A 7,572-nucleotide genomic window follows, 5' to 3' on the forward strand; every position below is an offset into this window, starting at 1 on the left:
CAGGAAGTTGTGGTGGTATTTCCTAGCACATACCAAAGTAGTTTGAACCGACCTACCCTTAAAAAAAGTACTTCATCTATCAAATTTAGAAGGAAGGCTGACTAATTGGTCTATCAAAATGTATGAATTTGATGTTTCCTTCTAATCATGGAAAGCTCTAAAGGCACATTTATTCATATACTACATAGTAGAGACGATCCCATCTATACCAAACCTCTCTCATACCTGGGTGTATTTACAAAGGATCATCCAATAGTCGAGGAAGAAAAGATAAGCTCATTCTAGAGAATGAAATCGTCCTGGTGATGGAAGTGTACCTACACTTTAAAGTTTCTACCATTAATAATAAATTTGAGTATGAAGCAGTCATCGTCAATCTCACAATAGTCGCTGAAATGGGAGCAAAAAATATTAGATTGAATATAAAATTCCCAAATCGTGGTCTCACAAGTAAAGGGGAAGTGCAAATCATAGAGTTGATGTTATAATTAAATGCCTCTTTCTCTAGGGAGAAGTTATCAAAATACCTAGGATGACATCCTCTCCAAACTTGTAAGCACCATAAAATATGGGGTAAAGCTTTCCCTCATTAGATAAACTCTAAGGGGGAATGAGCATGGAAACCTCATGGGTCATGATGATTATGGCAGAAGATACCACACTATGCTCTTGGATACCTCCCATTACAATATATGTTGATCAATGAATGCTCCTCATTGAACCAACCGAGGTCTCCCTTGTGAAGAGGAAGTCCAATTTCTACCCAGGATAGAATGGACCTTGTACACAAGAGGCTTGTCAAGCCCTTTTCTAAAATTCATGGAAGGGGAAGAAACCTCCTATACTCTCGCCAAAGGACATAAAGGAATAATTGGACAACATTTGGGTACTAATGCTTTATCCAAAAAAAGGGTCTAACATTCGGGTGTTTTTCTCTGACTATGGTCTAAGACGCCAAAGAATACATGAAGATGTGATATTAATGTCAATGGCATGGAGACATTCACGATGCATCTCCCTTAAAGTTACACATATTACCATTGTTGTGACTTTTCTCCCATTGAGACATGGATATCCTCGGTCCTTTCCTCTGGCACCATACCAACATATGTTTATGATTGTAGAAGTTGATTATTTTGCCAAGTGTGCCAAAGAAAAAGTCTTGACAAAAATCACTGTAGCTAACATCTTGAAATTTTTAAAGAGATATATTTTGGCCATCTACATAGTTCCCTCCATTGTAATAAACAACAGAACATAGTTTATGGATAAAAATTCGAAGAAGTTGTTAGAAGACTTGAAAGACAAGTAACACTTGACATCAGTAGAACACCCTCAAACAAATAGGCAAGCCAAAGCAACAAGGTGTTGTTAAGAGGGTTGAAATGAAGACTTGAAGTGGCTAAGGTGAATTGGGGGGACAAACTCCCACGGGTCCATTAGTCATATTGGACCATACAACATTCCCTTGTGATTAACACATGAGAGTGAATCAGTCATCCAAGTTGAAATAGAGGGTCTCATTTGAAGAACACACATCCGTTATTTGAGGAAGACAACTCTAGAGTGATCAAATAAGAGGTAGACCTCCTAGAAGAAAGAAGAATATCCAACGCTCTCATGAGCACCACCGCTAAACGAGCTACTACAACCAGATTTAACAAATGAGTCTGGCCTCATGAATTTCAACCTAAAAGACGTGGAACGTCACCAAACTCGAATGGTATTTTAGCTAAGTATCCCAAAGGTTACCCTAAGATAGAATGATTAATTATCATCTCGTTAATATTTTTGACATAAATAGTATTATTCTTTTTTCATGACATTGTGTGGACCTCCCTTAAACAGAGCAAGGTAAAAGATAAATAAAGCGCATCAAACTACACCAGGTACACACCCCTCTTGATAACTAGTCAATACATAGTGTACGTGGTGGAACCCTGAATGTGTCTACCTTAAACCAGGCATAAACTTGAGGCTGGTGAAGGGATAAATAGTAAAAATATGAAACAAAATTGCAATTAAACAATGAAACAAATCATAAGAGAATAAATGATGAAAAATCGTAGGAGAATAAACGATGAAACAAAATTATAAGTGAATAAATGATGAAACAAATCTGTAGGTGAATAAATAATGAAACAAAATTATGAAACAAGTAAAGTAAATGAAAACGATAAAGTAGGAAAATTGTGTTCAATCAAATTATACAACCTTAAAAATATCAAAAATACAAGAATTTAAAAATAAACTACATGAGTCATTCTTCCTCCTTGTTGATTATTACTTCTTTCACAACTACCTTCTTTGAGTTCATCTTATCTCAAGGGATCTGGTCATTTGGGTATAACATTTCCATCTAGTCAATGGAATTCTTATAGGCTTCATATATAAGTTTGACACCCTCCACAATGGACTCTAAATTCTCATTCTTCACTGCCCCTAGAGCCTCTGAGCAAGCTTCCTTATCCTTCCTTATCCTAATGGTTTTTCCCATCCTCTGAGCAAGCTTCCTTATCCTTACTCAATACCTCTTCATCTTCAATGACTTAGAAAGACAAAGTAGACCGGACCACCTCAGATTTCTCTAGGGATTTTTATTTCTACTTTAGGGAGCCTTAAAGTTACTCGCCTCAACAACCAAATCAGAAGAGGTGCCAAGGGTCTCGACCTCCTTTTGAAGACTAGATAACCTATTTGGTTCCTTTTGAATCTCATATAACTTCTCCTAGAGCTAGGCCCATTCATAAGTGACAAAATCATGTTTTCCTTCAAGATGAATTATCACCTACTACTCAATAATGTTATGCATGTTTGAGTTAACATCTTAATATCAATCATATTATTTATTGACAATATAATATTCTAATAAATAATAAAAAAGCATTATGATTCAATAGTATATGTGAATACCACATCTAGATCTATCTCTAGACTCTAGCTCATGATATATGATTCTCTAGGTATAAATTTAACAACACTTCTCGACATCATCTAGATCCATACATGATGTTATAAAATAATGTACTTCATAGATCCACAAGCAAGATACATATATAACATGCATTAAGAATAATATGAAAGATCAAATATGTTTTGTAGATTAATCTGGGAATATAGCCATGAACATATAAAATAAATAGTAATGTATAAACCTAATCCTAATAAGAGAGAATTTAGCAACACACGAGAGTGATATCTATATAAAAGGTGAAGAAGCAGAAACTCCCTTTTCGACAACCAAATATTCCTAGGTTAGTCCATTTTGATATACCTTCTATATTATAACAGTTTAATACTAAGTAGTATTATGTATAAAATGAAGAGAAATCATGATTAAAATATGTAGTTGAAAACAATAATTTTCCTTAAATGGATCCTTATGAATGGATAGGATCAATGATAGTATGGTTACATCTTGTGGGGATTAACCATTGATGCAGAATTCAGAGATAAATTATGAGTGCTTCATGAACAATAACACTTTTCCTCACTCCACACAAACAAAGTGTATTCAATCTCACTATTATTTGAACTAAAATAACACTTTGAGAGAGAAAGAGAGAAATTGCAGCTAGGATTTCAAATACTAAATTTGGTCAAGCAAGAATACTTTAGGACAAGGTTTCTATTTTTAAACACGCTTATATGGGTTATAAGCTTCTTTTTTTTTAAGCAAGAATACTTTAGGACAAGGTTTCTATTTTTAAACACGCTTATATGGGTTATAAGCTGAGCAAGCCCACTTAACCACATTTTATCTTATAGTGTACCATATTTCAATTAAGTGAATCATATTGTTTACTAGTTATTTTAGTAAACAATCATGAACTTTAGTTCACTTGTAGGATCAAACTCAAAAATCCTAAAGTCCACTTTATGTAAAACGTTTGAGAAAATGTAATTGTGCTGAAAGGATTCTAATTTAAACACCCAAAGAAATAAAGTAAAAGTTCTTAAATTGGCAAGGCAAGTAAAGAAGTAAACAATAATAAAGCAATTGAAACGCTTGAATTAAAAATGGAAAGTAGATTCATACATTTCTTATAAACTAGTTATCTTAGTGAATCAGATGTATGAGTTCTAAAGAGAACAAAATGAATTGCGAACCTCTTACTACAGAGTTGAAACTATCTTATATACTAGGTATATTTTCAACTCCCAGCAATGGCTAACTCTTAAAAGTCCAACGCAAATACTTCTACATGGACATTCTCCTTTAACATTCGACATGTATACTACTTTATGGGCTTTTCATTTTGTGATTTTTTTCCACGTGTCCTCGACACTTGAACCGCTTTAAACCGCCATTGTTGTCGCAATCTATGCTCTACAATATTAATATCAAGACCTGACATATCTTGATAGGACCACGAAAACACATCAAAGTATTCTCGTAGAAGATCAACCAACCCTTTCTTAACCTCTGGACAAATCTGCGACCCAATCTTGACTTCCCTAACATCATCCTTTGAACCCAAGTTGACTAATTCAATATGCTCTTCAAACGGTTGAATGGTTCTCTCCTCGTGCTCAAGCAAATAGGATAACTCATCAGGCACTTCTTCATCATCATTCTCTTCCTCAACTTCAAACACAGGGAAATCAAAGTTTGGAGAGGGAGTTGGATCATTATGTTCAATGTGTTTGAGAACCAACCTGCATAATGATTTGATATTTTGATTTTAGAGAAATGGAATGCATACAAATATTATGCAGATATGGGAAAATTATTGCTCATTTATGCTTTTTGTGATTACCATTTTTCAGAATAGAAAAAAGTAAGAACAAACATCATAGATGTGGATGAGTAAAATTGTATTTTTATTGATGATAATTTTGAAAATGCCCAACAATGTTTCATTTCTCCCTTAGGTATAGGAGATGGATTTTTATTTTAATAATAAAACAAAATACTTTAAATGGAGCATAGTAACAAGAATGTATACAACAACCCAATTGTTACAAGTTTGTCCATGTGTCACAAATTTGGCACAAGCTTCGTCTTCATCGTCATCTTCAATAACGGCAGCTGAGTGTTGCTAATCTTCATGAATGAACCCTTCGCTACGGAAAACTTGTTTCATAGATTTGACATTATTGTTAAACATCCCTTGTTGAAATCCCAGACCAACTCTATTCTTGTTCTCGACTACTTCCACAACACGACCCCACTTGCCGGTACCACCGGCCTGAACAATTTCGTGTGTATATTTCAGAGAAGACATGGTGCCCTAGTCTTCTAAACATCATCAGCAATAGATAAAGCTTGGAATGGTGTTCCAAGTTCTTCTTCAGCTTATACATAGGTGAAGGATGATAGATGGCTCACCAAAAGCGCTTTCTCTCCACCAACAACAGCGAGCTTGCATTTCTTAACGAATTTCAACTTATGATGCAGTGTTGACGTGATGACACCAACCTCATGAATCCATGGTCTTGCTAGTAAACAGTTGTAGGCCGGATGAATGTCCATCACTTGGAAAGTAATCTGAAATTCACTCAGACCAATCTTGACTGGAAGGTCCACCTCTCCAATGACAGTTTTTCGAGAACCTTCAAACGCTTTTACCACCACACCGTTGTACCTCATAGGTGCGCCTTGATAAGACAGCCTTGCCAAAGTTGATTTTGGTAGCACATTCAATGATGAACTGATATCCATCAAAACATTGGACAAAGCGTCCTCTTTGCAATTCATGGATATGTGTAGTGCCAAGTTGTGATTTATACCTTCCTCAGGAAGCTCTTCATCACAAAAACTCAAATAGTTGCAATAAGGGATATTGGTGACAATGTGATCAAACTGATCCACTAAAAGGCACCTTGTTAGCATCAAAATATAGTATTTCTTCAAATGAAGAGCCTCAACTATGACTTGAGATCATGGAATCTCCTCTAATCCACTAAAAGGCACCTTGTTAGACACGAATATACCCAGGAGATGAACATACTCTTCCAACATGGGCAAAAGCTGATAATCAGGAAAAGTGAAGCACCGATAAAGATGATCATAGAACTGGACGAAGACACTCAAGAGTCCTTCCACAACTTCGGTAGAAAACATGGATAGAAGCTTCCCATGACATTGCTTGAAATCCAATGGATCTAATACAAAGGATGATAGCTTTCTTAACTCTTTCAAGTCGAGATATCTGAAATTGTACTTTTTAGTGTTCCTTCATCCATAATCCATGGTCTAAAAATATTTGCAAACATGACCTTAGTTCCTTGAAAATTATTACTGTGATGAATGTTATGATGCGCATGAATGCATGAATGCATGAATGCAAGAATCACACACAAGGGATCACACATAAGGCAAACACAAACAAAGGTCACGGGATGAACCAAGTCATCATCAAGATCAATCATCCATTTTGGTGGATTATGGTTTTTTCACCTTATCAACACCTAAGATCCATTGATTTTGAAGAGACCGATTGGATCAACCGAGAATCAAAGTGTTTGTTGTGAGTCACGAGCTTGGAGTCAGGTTAAGAACCATCCCAAAGGAGTCTACTAAGAATAAAAAAACATGTAGATCATATTCTAAAAAGTTCCCAAAGTCGTGATCCCATCTATCGGATACTATAGGTTTAGATGGCTGACTCATCAACCGATAGTATTCTCAGGGGAAACTCATCTGAGTGTAGTATCGCGTAACAATTGTTATGAAGTATACACTTGAACAGTCTTCGTACTACGTCCTAAATAGGCCATGTTGAGTTAAATGTTCTACGATCCTCATCTTCTCGGACTCCCAAGTCGGAAAAAGTAATGTCTATCCACGACTTACTCGTGTGACATCAGTAATTCCAAGGGGGGTCTCCACTGAGTAGATGGGTCTCAAGCCAACTCATTAAGGACTACTCTACATGAGTCAAACATGACTATATCATCCTCCTATCTTAATTTCACTCAAGTTTAGGTTAGAACTTATCTCACCACTCAAAGATCACCAAGCACAACAGGCACACACAATAGTAGGCTAAACCCACTGAGAACTACTCCTAGCAGAGTCACCATTTTATTTTTATAGCGGTAAATTCATGACCATTGAGCTATTGGTTAACTCAACGTCAATAAAACCAGAGTCGCCACCGCGCTTTTATTGTTTCCAAAGGAAAAAGGGAAGAAGTACGAACGAAACCCAAAGATAAGAAGTTTTTAAATCAAAACTAATAAAATGCTAGAGGTTACAAGTAAGGAGGTTGGTTACACAAAGGGAAGGTATTAACACCCAAAGTGTCCTAGGTACTCCTAGGGAGCCTTTTTTTTGTGTGAGTGTTTTTAGCTTTAAAAGATGTTTGCTAAAAATTGAATGGGCATATGAGAAAAATAATTCATTTATTATATTTTTGTGTTTGACAAGACCTTCGGTCTTATGCCTACATACCAACATAAAATGAGGGATCAAAACCTCGTAGTTCGTGGTAAAAATTTCAAAGATTGGTGGATTAGTTTTAACAAAAATCTTAAATATCTTTTGTTATCAATGAGAGAATACTCAATGAAACATCCACTGATACTGAGTACTTTACAAAATTTAAGAGGGAGGGCTCCAAGTTG

The sequence above is a fragment of the Lathyrus oleraceus genome, chromosome 4 (assembly GCF_024323335.1).
Source record: "Lathyrus oleraceus cultivar Zhongwan6 chromosome 4, CAAS_Psat_ZW6_1.0, whole genome shotgun sequence".
Classification (NCBI taxonomy): domain Eukaryota; kingdom Viridiplantae; phylum Streptophyta; class Magnoliopsida; order Fabales; family Fabaceae; genus Lathyrus; species Lathyrus oleraceus.